The sequence below is a fragment of the Gorilla gorilla genome, chromosome 1 (genome assembly GCF_029281585.2).
Source record: "Gorilla gorilla gorilla isolate KB3781 chromosome 1, NHGRI_mGorGor1-v2.1_pri, whole genome shotgun sequence".
In the NCBI taxonomy this organism is placed as follows: domain Eukaryota; kingdom Metazoa; phylum Chordata; class Mammalia; order Primates; family Hominidae; genus Gorilla; species Gorilla gorilla.
In genome coordinates this window covers 120,293,764-120,309,456 of record NC_073224.2, presented here as the reverse complement: position 1 = coordinate 120,309,456, position 15,693 = coordinate 120,293,764, and positions in this window count along the sequence as shown.

The window sequence follows — 15,693 nt, the reverse complement described above, 5'->3', positions numbered from 1 at the left end:
ATAAAGTTCTTTAAGGATGAATGATAGTGCATATGAAGGGCCTACACAATGCCTGGCAAATACTAAGCACCCAATAGATGCCAGTTGTTATTTTTAATATTAGCGTAAGGCCAGCATACCAGTTATTTAATAACTAGTATCTTGACAATCAGGAAGACTTACAGCATCTTCCCAAGGAGCCTCATTTATCCCCAGAGAGTAGTATCTAGGGAGGAAGACCCATCTGCAGCCTTTGTTACCCCACCAGATATAAGAGTAAGGGAAAGAGGAGAAAGTTCCTTCTCCCCAGTGTTCTGCAAACTATCATTGTACATGCAGAAAACTGCACCCACATTGAGCATGGACGTCTGGGGGAATGCACAAAGACTGGGGACTTTGGAAAAGTCTGAGCCTGATTGAATTCTAGTCTGTTCTCAGGAAAATGATTTGTGTCCTCAATGCACACATAAGCGTATGGCTTCAGCACATGCACTCTCACACACACATCCACTTACAGGTTAGAACATCATCGCACTGGGTGTATTTTTCCGTGTCTTCCTTCTCATCTCTTGCATCCTTTTCAGCCCATTCGGGCATAATTATTATTGCTCTGCTGGCTTGGTTCTGCAGCTCTCTAGAGTGGAGCAGATGTCGACAGCTCTGAAAGATCCCATGCTATTACACAGCAGAACAAATGAGAATGTCAAAAAAGGCTCTTCAGTCTAACAAGAAAACAGAGGAAAGAGACAAAAAGAATAAAGCCTTTGGAGACCAGCAGACTCGCTCTGATTAGATCTTATGCTAACATGATGCCCACTCTGCGTACTAAGAGTGATTTAATATGTTTAAATGATACAGGGGAAATATGTCTTGGGGAAAAGAAAACACAGAGAAAAGAGAATTTCTTCCCTGGCAGGCATGATTAAGATGGTGTGGGCTTCCTTGAAAATGCAACTGCAGCATGAGACTGTTGAGTGCAGGCCCAAGCATATTTACTTACAATGCCTGACATTGTCTCATTATACTGGGCAGTGCCGGCTTTCTCAACCACTGGGTGAGTGATAGGAGCTGTTCAGATGGATTAGCTGGCTAGGTGCATAACAGAATGTCAGCCTCACTGCTGGGTCATTGTTTCTTCCCTTAACGTGGGAAGCTATAATTTATAAACATCTTATATATGGGGCCACAAGTCCACAAATCCTAATTATCCAAAACAAAGATTAAAATACTCTAGAATTTTGAAAGCGAGAAGACGGAGGTCTCTCAGCAATCAAAGTGGATGAATCGAAGTCCATGTATTATGGATCACGTAAAGTAACTCCTGATTGAATATGTTCTCAGCTCCTTGCTTTTAACCTATTTACTCTATTATCTTCTCCTTATAATTCCAGCTATTAATGTTATAGGTCTCTCTTTCACTAGACCCCTGCAGAATAGAAAAAATAATTTAGAAAGACCAGCCTTGGGATAAGGAGGATGGAGTGAAAGACTGTTACATATATATAAAATCCTGACAGTATCAAAATATGATATCTGTTGACAGTGAGAGGACACAGATACTACAATGAAGTAGAAAACATTATATGTGTTTGTTTCTTTTTCTTCTTTGTTCCTTTAATCCTTCCACAGTGGGTCTGAGGCAGCTTTCTAGGGGCTTTTGTTATATGGGTAAAGGCTAGCACATAACTCAAAAATCCATAAGGAATAAAAATTAAAAACCAAATAAACAATTCTATGAAGAGAGCAGGTTATTAAAGCTCATTGTTTAAATGCAATAAATGGAAAACCTCCTGGGAGTTTCCCTTATACCTAAAAATGCCCAGACTCTGCACTCCAGATGTTAGGATCTGTCTAGAAGCTCAACAACCTTTAGTAGGATGAGAACTCAACAGTTACCTGGTCCAGTGTTTGTTGCTGACATGTGATCAATCTGCCTGTGCTTAAGGCCATCTCTTGACAGGGCCTCATTCCCTTGTAAGACACCAGTCCATTGTCAGAGCGCTCTCATTATTAGAAAGTTCAGTCTTGTTGGAACCCAAATGTACCTCTTTGTCTCTTCACCTCATTGGCAATGGCTCTGCCCTCCAGGACAGAGCATCTGTGTGCAGTCAGAACACCTGTGTCCATATCCTGGCTCTAGTAATGTGACTTTGGACAGGTAACTTAATCTCTCTGAACTCCAGTTTCCTACTCAAAGGCCAGAAGTGAGAATAACTGAGAGAATCCATATAAATATATTTGCCATACAGAACTCACTCTGTAAATATGAGCCGTTATTTTAGACTATGAAAGGATTGCTGCCTTCCTTATAGTGTACTCCACATTTCTATTATAGCCTGAGCTTACAGTGCACTAGTGATTCATTTTGGGCTTATAATCAGCTGAAACATCTCTATTATTTTCACACAGGCTCCTATCAAACCACATCTTTCCCATCTGCTGCTTATTCCATCTTATTTGCTTGTTTATTTTAACCAAATGTTAAGACTTTACATTTATCCCCATTAAACATAATCTTGTTAGATCTGGTCCATTGTTTCAGCCTGTCAGATCTTTTTTGCATTGCAATTCTACTGTCCAATGTATTAGCTATCCCTTCCAGCTTTGTGTCACCCACAAATTTTATCACTGGGCCGTCAATGTCTTCATCCAAGACATTAATAAAAATGCCTAACAAGGCAAGACAGAAGCCAGAAAACTGTGGTGTGAAAGATCCTTTCTCTAGATCCACATCAACTCATTCATTAGTACTCTGAGTCCAATCAGTTACTCATCTACCTGACTTGGTTGCCATCAGCCCTTGTCCATGGGTGTATCCCATTTTCAAAGATAGAGACTTTATCTGTCAAATGCATGCTGCAATCCAAATGCACTTCATCCACACAATACCTGGAAAACCAGTCTAGCAAGTTTCTCAGAAAGAAACATGGCAGGTCTGTGACAATTCACTGACTCCTTGCCTCTCACCTGGGAACAGCATCCAGCTCACCAGAAAAAGATCATCCAAACTGCCTGTCCTTTATTTGAAAGGTCAAAAATTTCCACTTTTTCCCATGGCTGGGCTTCCAGCACCTTTCCTCAAAGTCTCAGTGCTTCAAGGCAGACAGCAAGTCTCCTGCAATATAACTTGTCTGGCCAGGCCCCTGGACACCAAGATTAGTTTAGAACCTTCTCTCTTGGGCTTCCATTATCTGTCACCAGTATCTGTGGGAACCTTTTCCAACATGAAGTTGCTTTCCTTGATAGGAATTATGGAAGGGACAGAAATACTGAAAGAACCTGTTTTCTGCCATCTGTTAATATTGTGCCAATTACAATATTGATCTCAAGCAATGGACATATTTTTCATCCTGTGCCAAAGATAACTTAAAGTCCCTTTATGTTTTGCCTTAAAAGCACAGGTGCCTTTTAGAAGTCCTGGGAGCAGTATCAACAAAGGGTTAGATGGATCAATATAAGCCAGCCTGCAATGGCACCTGGCTAAACAAGGGGAATCAGTCCCAGTCACTAGGTTCCTTTCCTAACTGTCCCCCACCCCCATGTCCCACCTTTGGGTCCTGTTCTATAACATCCAACCACCATTGGAGAGAAACAGTGTTTAAGACCTTGGAATTCTATGTTTACCTAATGCCGCTACATCCTATATATGTGACCTTGGGCTAATCTCTAAGAGAGGGACAATAGTAATTATCTCATGAGTGGTTGTGAGTATCACATGATATAATGACTCTACATGTGCCATGCACAGTGCCTGGCACATGCTCAAGGCAGAATACTGGTGGTCTGGTATCACCTTCTGGTTTCTTCCTTGGTTGTGTCCCCATTTGGTTCTGCTCTTCTCATCAGTCCCTTGTCCATCCCCCCTCAGTCCATGTTAGCTCTGTCTCAAACTTTAATTTTCAGTTTGCCCTTTGAAAACTGGCTGCTCCCTGATCCACCCCAACACATAAACATACTGGTATTTGACAGTATATTGTGTACATTGAAAAATCCCTTGCTGACTCTACTTCTGGAAAAACAGTCAAAATATGAGTATAAAACCTATCTCTTACCTGTCAGGGCCCAGGCCCCCATCTAAGACAAGTCTCAGTGAATAAGGAACACTCCTCAATTTTTTCACAAATCCAATCCTGACTTCTTTACTTTTTAACTGCATAATCTTGGGCAAGTCAACTAACCTCTCTAAGTCTCAGTTTCCTCCTCCATAAGGTAAGCGTAACACTGTAGGGTTGTTGGGAGCATAAGCTGCTTAGCACCATGCCTACAAAACCTTAATTACTCAATAAATGTTAGGTATTATTATCAGCACCATTATCATCATCCTCCCCCACTTCACCTTTCCCGATAGCATTCATTTTCTTAACAGATTCTTTTAAATTTGCTCTTGGTTTTGCACCCATCTTTCCTTCTTTTGTTTAAGTTAATTCAATTTATGAACTCAATAGTGGAGTTCCTAAAAATCATATGGATCATTCTATATTATTCCTTCCCTTCCTTAAGAAAAGACTTATAAATTATAAACAGTAAAGCACAATGAAAATGATAGTTACTATATCACTACAAATTGAGATACATTTCAATCATATTTTTCAGATTCCATGTTTAGATTTCACACCCTTCTTCTGCCTTTCTACAGTTCCTTTAAAAATGGTAGGGAAACGTGTGTTTACACATTGCCTTCATCTGACACCATGAAATACTTCAGGGCAAGTCCATGTTTTAGTCATAAGCCTCCTTTTGTACAATTTTCAGCATAAATAAATAAATTCTTACATTTATTGAATTTCTGTTATGTGGCAAGCACTGTCATAGAGAAACTAGTAAGATATCATTCCTGCCTTGAAGAGGCTAAGTTAGTTGGAGTAAAGGGAGTAGAAGAGCTGTTTCTGGTTAGCAAGTAAAAGATTCTAGTAGATCTTCATTCCCATGGTAACACCAAGAAAACTTTGGGTAACATAAAAACCATACAGATTATATTTTCTGGCCACATTAGAATTGAATTATAAAACAATAACAAAAAGATATCTAGCAAATATTTAAACATTTGGAAATTAAGCAATATACTTCTAAAGAAAAACTCTAGGAAAATTAGATACCTTTTACTGAATGATAAGTATAGCATATCAAAATTTGTGAGATGCAGCTTATGTGATGCTAAGAATACAATTTAGAGTTTAAGTGCTTGTATTAGAAAATAAGAAAGTGGTGAAATCAATGAGCTAAGCTTCCACATTAAGAAGCTAGAAAAAGGCTAGGCGCGGTGGCTCATGCCTATGATCCCAGCACTTTGGGAGGCCAAGGTGGGTGGATCACCTGAGCTCTGAGGTCAGAAGTTCGAGACCAGCCTGACCAACATGGAGAAACCCCGTCTCTACTAAAAATACAAAATTAGCCAGGCGTGGTGGTGCATGCCTGTCATCCCAGCTACTCGGGAGGCTGAAGCAGGAGAATAGCTTGAACCCGGGAGCGGAGGTTGCAGTGAGCCGAGATCACACCACTGCACTCCAGCCTGGGTGACAGAATGAGACTCTGTCTCAAAAAAAAGAAGCTAGAAAAAGAACAGTATAGTAAGTCCAAAATAGAAGGAAGGAAATAAAGACAAGAGTGGAAATTAATTCAATAGAAAACAGACAACAATAGAGAAAATCAATGCAGCCAAAAACCGATTTTTGAAAAGATCAATAAAATTGATAAGCTCCTAGTTAAACTGAAGAAGGAAGAAACAAAAAAAGAGAGAAAATGTGAATTACCAATATAAAGAGAAAAGAAAGGCTACTCCCACAAATCCTACAGACATTAAAAGGATGATGAGAGGGTATTGTAAACAAATTTATGCCAACATGTTTGACCATGTAAATGGATAAATCCTTTAAAAAACAGGACTTTTCATAACTGGACAAAAGAAGAAATAAGTAACCTGAATATGTGTTAAAGAAGTTAAATTCACAATTACATTTTTTTTCACAAAGAACATATCTGGCCCAGATAGCTTTAATGGTGAAGTCTATCAAAGAAAGGGATAATACCAATCTTAAACAATCTCTTATACAAACAGGAGGAAGGACCACCTTTCAACCCTTTTTGGAAGCTGACATATTCATAATACCGAAACCTAACAAATACACTACAAGAAATGAAAATTACAGACCAATATTTCTCATGAACAGAGATGCAAAAATTTTTAACAAAATATTAGCAAATTAGATCCATCTATATATTAAAAAATATAACACATCACAGCTAAGTGGGTTTTATCACAAAAAATGCAAGATCAATTAAAATATGAGAAAAGCAATCAGTGTAATTCATCCCATTAACAGTATCAAAAAGAAAAATACAAACATCTCAGTAGATCCAGGAAAAGATTTTGAAAATTTCAACACTATTCCGTGATAAAACCTCTAGACAAACAAGTAATAGAACAGAATTTCCTCAATTTGATAAAATGCATCTATAAAAGCTTATACATAACATCATATTTAATGATAAGATATGGAACACTTTCTCTCTAAGGTCAAAAATAAGGTAGGGATCCACTCTCATGCTGCTATTCAACATTGTACTTGAGGTCTTGCCATTAGGTATGAAAAGATAGAAGTCATAAAGACTGAGAAAGAAGTAAAATTATCTTTCTCTACAATGACATGATTTTGCAGGTAGAAACTTGAAGGGAATCTACTCCCAAATCCTACTAAATCTAATAAGTAAACTCAGCAAGGTTTAAGATACAAAGTTAATACAGAAAATTTTTATTTTATTTTTATATACTATCAACATACAATTGGAAAAAATTAAAAATCATTATTTATAACAGTATTAGTATAACAAATACTTTCAAAAATTTTTTTAAAAAGTTATACAAGACTTCTACACTTGAAACCATAAAACAGTGTTGAGGGTGATTAAGACCTAATAAAGAGATGCCATGCTTAAAATCAGTATTGTACAGACGCTGATTCTCAGAAAATCGACCCATAGATTAAACGCAATTGCAATCAAATTCCCAGCAGGCTTTTTTTTTTTTTGGTAGAAATTGATTTTTTTTTTAAATAAAATAGTTGGAAGATTTACATGACCCAATTTTAAGTCTCACTGTAAGTTTTATCTTTTTTTTTTTTTTTTTTGAGACAGAGTCTCCCTCCGTTGCCCAGGCTGGAGTGCAATGGCACGATCTTGGTTCACTGCAACCTCTGCCTCCTGGGTTCAAGCGATTCTCCTGCCTCAGCCCCCCGAGTAGCTGGGATTGCAAGTGCATGCCACCACGCTCGGCTAATTTTTATGTGTTTTTAGTAGAAACAGGGTTTCACCATGTTGGCCAGGCTGATCTCGAACTCCTGACCTCAAGTGATCCACCCACCTCAGACTCCCAAAGTGCTGGGATTAGAGGCGTGAGCTACCGCCCCCGGCCAGTTTTATCATATTTTTAAACACTGTTTTGGTCTTTTACATTTCCATATAAATGTTAGTATTAATTTATCAGTTTCTAAGAGTGTCTTATTGGTGTTAAAATAGACAAATAGATCAATAGGACAGAAAAAAAAATTACAATCAAATGTTTTCTGACAAAGGTGCCAAGACAAATTGATGAGAAAAGGACGATCTGTTCAACAAATGGTGCTGGAATCTGCTCAGCAACAAAAAGGAATAGACATGAATGAATGTCTGAAATATTATAGAGTAAAAGAAGGAGTTAAGAGACAAAGGAATATATACTTTAAAATTCAATTACTATGAAGTTCAAGAACAACCAAAACTTGTCTGTGGGTTCTGTGGGTACAGAAATTGGAATAGTGGCTACCTCAGGACTGGGCAGGGGGTGATGACTACAAAAAGAACAAGCAATTTTCTAGAATAATGGCAACATTTTATGTCATGTTTGAGGTGTGTGTTAAATGAGTTTTCACATTTATCAAATGGAGGTATAATAACATTTAGTAAACTGCATAGAGTTAAGTGTATTTTTTTTCAAGTGAGAAAATTAGCTACTATCCATTAATAATTTTTTTAAAGCAAGGAGCAGGATAGAGGAAAAGAAAAAGACACATAACACAAAATTAGAATACGACGTTGTAATGTGCTGGAGACATGCAGAGAGTGCTGTGGGAGAATATACAAGTGGCACAAACAGCTGGGTGGCCAACAAGACCAATCTATCTGACAGTTGTACCTCCTGTCCCTTCTGGCATCCCTTTGTCAACTCGATCTGTGAATATCTCATTTTCTGGTGGTTGATTGAGGCCTTGACACCAAGAAACAATTCTGGGTCTGCTCTGACTTTTGGCTACTTAAATTTAGGACAGTTCATTTTGGTAAAGGGAGACCCCTTTATTATGGAGAAGGGGAAAGGGGGCACAGTTTAGAACCTTCCCAGTGGCTGTTGAATACTTGTCTACCCTGACAACTTTCCTGGTACTCACCCAACAATTCATCAGTGTTCTGAATACGCCAGGCTTATGAATGAATTTCTCCAGCACCAAATCCTCTCATTGCCTTTTTAAAAAATGTTGTCCAATTTAACATCAAGACACTGTCCATGCAATCTGTTGAAAAATCTGGCTATTTGCAAACAAAGAAAAAATGTATAGCCTCCCACACTATATATCAAAATAAACCCAAGTGTATAAAAGAGAAAATTTTAAGTGAAACCAAAACTTGAAAATATTGAGATGAATATTTGTTAGAGCTTTGAGTAGGAAAGGATTTTTTGAACAGATAACCAACAGAGGAAGTCAGAAAACAGTAATCATTTCCTTAATGAAAATACAAAACTTAAGTACTTCAAAAAAGTCATTACAATACTTAAAAACCTTACAGCAATCATGTGGAAAGCATTTATTACAAATAATTCAGAAAAAGGATTTATATCCCTAATAACTAAAGAAGTGAGGAAGAATGCTAAGATCACATTTTTTAAAAAGCAGCTAAAGGATAATATAAATGACTAACAGACCTGAGGAAAAAAGCTAACCTCACAAGTATTCAGCCAAATAAAATAACCTCGAGATACCACTTAAAAACCTATCGAAATAACTAAGTGTTTGGAAAATGACAAGATTCAAAATCTGGTAAGAGCAGCATTTTTCCCCATTGTGGAGGGAGTGTGTAAATTGGTGTGGTCTTTCTGAAAAGCAGTTAGGCAATCTTGTATCAAAAATCTTCAAAGTGTTCTTACTCTTTGATGAAGAATTCCACATGTGTGAATCCTAAAACAATTAGAAGTATGAACATATTTTTATGCACAAAGATGTTTAGCCAAAAGGAAAATGACCTAAATGACTAATGATGTGCAACTGCATGGATAAATTGTTGTATATCAAAATGATGAAATATTTTGCAGCTTTTAAAAGGCAATTTTGAAAAAACTTTAAAGACCTCAAAAATGCCCAAAATATATTAATTGAAAAGGATACAAAACTTAATTATTTCACCAGGTAATGAAACAGAATACAGTTGATCCTTGAACAATGCTGGTTTGAACTGCAGTGGTCCACTTACATTCAGATTTTTTTCTTTTTGCTTTTTTTTTTTTTTTGAGACGAAGTCTCACTCTGTCACCCAGGCTGGAGGGCAGTGGCGCCATTCTGGCTCACTACAACCTGTGTATACCAGGTTCAAGCAATTCTCCTGCCTCAGCTTCCCAAGTAGCTGGAATTACAGGCGCCTGTCACCACATCCAGCTAATTTTTGTATTTTTAGTAGAGACGGAGTTTCACCATGTTGACCAGGCTGGTCTCGAACTCCTGGCCTCAAGTGATCCACCTGCCTCAGCCTCCCAAAGTGCTGGGATTACAGGCATCAGCCGGGTGCGGTGGCTTATGCCTGCAATCCCATCCTGGCTAACACGGTGAAACCCCATCTCTACTAAAAATACAAAAAATTAGCTGAGTGTGGTGGCACATGCCTATAGTTCCAGCTACTCGGGAGGCTGAGGGATGAGAATTGCTTGAACCCGGGAGGCAGAGGTTGCAGTGAGCCGAGATCACACCACCGTACTCCAGCCTGGGCAACAGAGCGAGACTCCATCTCAAAAAAAAAAAAAGAAAAGAAAAGAAAAAGAAAAAGAAAAAGGTATGTTATGAATGCAGAAAATATATGTTGATACTAGTCTATTGTGTAATTTACCACCATAAAATATACACAGGTCTATTATAGAAGTTAAAATGTATCAAAATGTATACACAAACACTTAGTACATGGTATCATTCCCAGTTGAGAAAAATGTAAGCAAACATGAAGATGCAGTATTAAATCATAACTGTATAAAATTAACTTAGTAATACTGTACTACCATAATAATTTAATAGCCACTTTCTCTTGCTATTGCCACGAGCTCAAGGGTTGTGAGTATCCACTAAAAATGAAGTGTGACCCTAAAAATCTCCACGTGAGCAGTTGGTCTTTCTGGTAAATTGCATATCGCAGTAAAAAGTGATCTCTTGTGGTTTGGGTCTTACATATTTTTCATCATGTTTAGTCAATATTATAAACCTTGAATAACACCATGGGACCCATAAGAAGTGCCACTAGTGATGCTGGAAGTGCTCCCAAGAAGCAGAGAAAAGTCATAACATTAAAAGAAAAAGTTGAATTGCTTGATAATGTACCGTAGATTGAGGTATGCAGTTGCGATTGCCACCCTTTCAGATAGATGATTCAGCTTGTAAACAGATGACTTAAACTTAATGGTATTGACAAATAAGTACTGTAAATGTATTTTCCTTATGAATTTCCTAATAACATTTTCTTTTCTCTAGCTTGCTTTATTATAACAATACAGTATATAATATGCATAACATACAAAATGTGTATTAATCACTGTTCTTGCGTTTGGTAAGGCTTCTGGTAAACAGTAGACTATAGTAGTTATGTTTTTGGAGAATCAAAAGTTATAGCAGGCTGGGTATGGTGGCTCACGCCTGTAATCCCAGCACTTTGGAAGGCCAAGGCAGGAGGATGACCTGAGGTCAGGAGTTCAAGACGAGTCTGGCCAACATGGTGAAACCCCATCTCTACTAAAAATACAAACATTAGCCAGGCATGTGGCATGCACCTGTAGTCCCAGCTACTAGGGAGGCTGAGGCAGGAGGATGACTTGAAGGCTTGAAGTCGGGAGGTGGAGGTTGTAAGGAGCAGAGATCGCACCACTGCACTCCAGCCTGGGTGACAGAGTGAGACTCTGCCTACAAAAAAAAAAAAAAAAAAAAAAGTAATAGCATATTTTTGACTGTCTGGGAAGTTGGCACCCCTAACTCCCTCATTGTCCAAGAGTCAAATGTACATACATACACACATAGAAAAATACTGAAATAAAATATACATGTTTACTGAATCCTGCCTCAAGAGAGAGCTAGAAGTCCTGGATTAGGACACTATCCCATCTGGGAAGCTGATTCCACACGGCCGTGGGTTGACATAGAAGGGAAGGCTGTTTATCACTATGGGGTGCAGAAGGTCTGGTGATGGAGCAAGGGGGATTATCTCACTCACAAATCCAGAGGGCACTTAGGACCACTCAGGGACAAGTGCACTGCCAGGTTTTCTCCCAGGGCCAGAGGATGCTAAAGGCATTCCTACGTGACACTCCTCTTCCAAAGTACAGTGGAAAGAACCCTGGTCTTAGAGAAGACCAGGTGGAATTCTGCCACTTTAGAGCTGTTGGATTCAAATAATGCTTGTAAAGAAGAAATCTGAATTTAAACTGAGCAAGAAAATGTTACAGCCAATGGTTGTCAGGATTCTGATGGTGGGGGCTATCTCATTCAGTTGCTTCTCTGCCTTAATAGGAAATGAACCCTCTTTTGGAGCAGCAAATCTGAGGTGTCAGGGAATGCCTTTCCCTGGGTGCCTTGGAATGTCAAAGCTTCAGGGTAGGAAACAAGAAGAGGTGAAGGCAGCTCCGGACTGAAAATCTGTCTCCATATACCTAGTTGAAGCTCTTATTTCTCAACTGCACTGTGACCTTGGACAAGTCACTTTCTCTGCATCTCATCTTCATTTATAAAATGGGCATAGTAGCACCTACTCCATTTGCTTCCCAAGGTTTAGGGAAGATTAAATTAGCTAGTTATGCACTGTGAAATTGTTTTGCAATGCAAGTCTCAGGGATGATTATGTGTCTACTATTCTGGCTTGTTATTATGGGAGGATTTAAATCTTGTGTGACCTTGTGTTTCCTCTGCTATGTAGTTTTGGGGTGGAGGGCATATCACACTCACAAACAAAAGCATTCCCTTGCTAATCACAAAGCTGGCTGAATTGTGTGTGCCACATTTAACAGATGATCAGGAAAACCACATAAAAATAAACAAAGCAGAACAACTCTCTCTGAGAAGAAATCAGATTCTGGGAGTCACAGCCCTCTCCTTAACCCCTCTTAAATCATGGGATCTTGATTATAACAGGGACAGACTGAAATATATGGAGGCTGTTAGCCAGTGAAGAATGCAAGGACGGATCTATTAAACAGACGTTGGAGACCGTACTCTTAGAGAACCAGTTTTTCACACCTTTTATAGATGGTCAATGTAAACCACATTTAAGATATCATCTGTATATGGAAGCTCTAATTGGGAGAATAGAAAATGCTGAGAAATGATGGAGTGGTCGATGTTTGTTTTGTTATTATTGTTTCTCCTGAAAGCTAAGGACACTGTCATAATCTGCATAAATTAAGAGTGAATGCTTTAAAGTCAGAATAGTTTAAGATTGAATCCTAGTTACTAAACAGTCTAATTGTATGATGTTAGATAAGCGCTTCATTTCTCTGTACCTTGCTTTTCTAATCTGCTAGTTATTTTCAAACTCACAGGCCTGTGTTAAGAATAAAGGAGGAAAATGTACATAAGCACTTAGCGTCATGGCCAGCAGAGAATATGTACTAAGTAAACGATAGCTGAAATACTGAATAGATAGTTGCTATCATGATCATTATTTTCACCAGAATTGTTTTAATACAAAGTCAACTGCATTCTTATACAGTAGCAAGTAATACCTAGAAAATGTAATCTAAAAGAGGGTTTAAAAAGTTATGTGGAAGAATAAAGGGATCAAAATTAGCCAAGAAATTTAAAGGAGTAAGAATGAGAAAGATGGACTTACACTACCAGATATCAAGACTTATAAGCAGCTATATTAAGATAGGGTGTTACTAGTGTAGACACAAACTGGTCAATGGAATAGAATAGAGATCCCAGAAAGAGACCCTTGAATATATAGAACTTTGATATTTGAGATAGCTGGTATGGAAGGTCAGTAGGGAAAAAAGACAATTTAATAAATTAACCTGGGGGACGGGGGAAAAGAATAGCTACGGGAAAAAAGTGAAATTAGTTCTTAAGTTCACACCACACACAAAAATAATTACAGATTACTCAGGGATAAATAACAAAAGCTAAGCTTCTATCTTTTTTTAAGGAGCAAAGATAAGTAAATATCCTTCTAATCTTGAGATAAGAAAAAATTTAGCAACAAAAATGCTAACCATAAAATTAACAATTGATAAATGTTATTATATTAAAAACTTCTGTTCATCAACAGGACCTTATGAATGTGAAAGACAACTTACAAATTGGATTAGAAAAAGATATTTTCAATACATGTAACTGATGATGAATTTATATCAGGATCATATTAAAAACTCCTTCAAAGTTGTCACAAACAACAGACATTCCAGAAGAAAAATAGCAAAAGCCATACATAGGCATTTTACAGAAGAGGAAATAAACATAAAAAGATGTTCAGTCAGAGGGAATTACCTGTCAAGTCCACAGTGAGATATATTTTATATCCATTTAATTAGCAAAAATAAAAAAGCCCAACTTTATTGAGTATTGGAAAGGATATGGAACCACAAAATCTTCTCTACTTTGCTGGTAGAAATGTAAATGTGTACAAACTCTTTAAAAAGCAGTAGTTTCATGGCTGGGTGCAGTGGCTCACACCTGTAATCCCAGCACTTTGGGAGGCCAAGGTGGGCAGATCACAAAGTCAGGAGTTCGAGACCAGCCTGGCCACCATGGTGAAACCCCGTCTCTACTAAAAAATACAAAAATTAGCCTGGTGTGGTAGTGCACACCTGTAATCCCAGCTACTTGGGAGGCTGAGGCAGGAGAATTGCTTGAACCCAGGAGGTGGAGATTACAGTGAGCTGAGTTCATGCCATTGCACTCCAGCTTGGGCCACAGAACAACAACAACAAAAAAAGCAGTAGTTTCCAGATATATATATCTGGCTATTTGTCTTACATATATATTTAGATATATGTAAGATATATAAATATATAGATATATCTTAGATATATATCTGGATATATAAGCATATCATATATATAAGATATATACCTGGAAATGTATTTATATTTTAAATGTATGTAATATTATGTATCATATATTTATCTAATATATAAAAGATATGTATCTGGAAATATATACATATATTTAATATATAATATATGCATAAATTTCCAGATATATATCTAAGACAACTTGTTGAACATGTGCAAGGATGTTAATAGCAGCACTCTTCAAAATCGTAAAATCTGGAAACAAGCTAAATATTCAATTACAGTCATGCATTTCTTCACAACAGGAATATTTTCTGAAAAATGCAGAGTTAGGCAATTTGGTCATTTTTTGAACATCATAGAGTGTACTTACACAAAGCTAAATGCTATAGCCTGCTACACATCTAGCTACATGGTATAGCCTATTGCTCCTAGGTTACAAACTATATGCATGTTACTGTGTTGAATCCTGTAGACAACTCTAACACAATGGTAAGTATTAATATTTGTGTATCTAAACATAAAAAGCTACAGTGAAAATATGGTCTAAAAGATAAAAAATGGTACCCCTATATAGGACACTTTCCATGAATGGAGCTTGCAGGAAGGAATAGAAGTTGCCCTGGGTGAGTGAGTGAGTGAGTGGTGAGTGAATGTGAAGGCCTAGGACATTACTGTACACTACTCTAGACTTTATAAACACTGTACTCTTAGGCTACACTAAATTGATAAAAAGTACGTTTCTTTCTTCAACAATAAATTAACCTTAGCTTACAGTAATTTTTTTTTTACTTTACAAACTTTTAAATTTTTAGAAAACTTTTGGACTATTGTAATAACACTTAGCTTGAAACACAAACACATTATACAGCTGTACAAAAAAAATTTTCTTTCTTTATATCATTATAATTTTTTCTATTTTTTATATTTTTATTTTTATTTTTTACTTCTTAAATGTTTTGTTTTTTTAAAAAATTGAAAGTTTTTTTTTTAAAAGTAAAACAGAAACACACACATTAGGATAGGACCATGCAGAATCAGGATCACCAACATCACGGTCTTCCACCCGCACATCTCATCCCACTGGCAGGTCTTCAGGGGCAATAATATGCATGGAGCTGTCATCTCTTATGGTAACAATCCCTTCTTTTGGAATACCTCCCGAAGGACTTGCCTGAGGCTGTTTTACAGCTAACATTTGTTTTAATAAGTAGAAAGAGTATATTATAAAATACAGATTAAAAATATAGTAAATACATAAACCAGTAACAGTCATTTATTATCAAGTAATACGTACCATACATAATTGTATGTGTTACACTTTTATATTTTTACTTTTATTAAAAATTTTTTTTGAGACAGGGTCTCACTCTGTCACCCAGGCTGGAGTGCAGTGGCATGATCTCAGCTCACTGTAGCCTCTACCTCCCAGG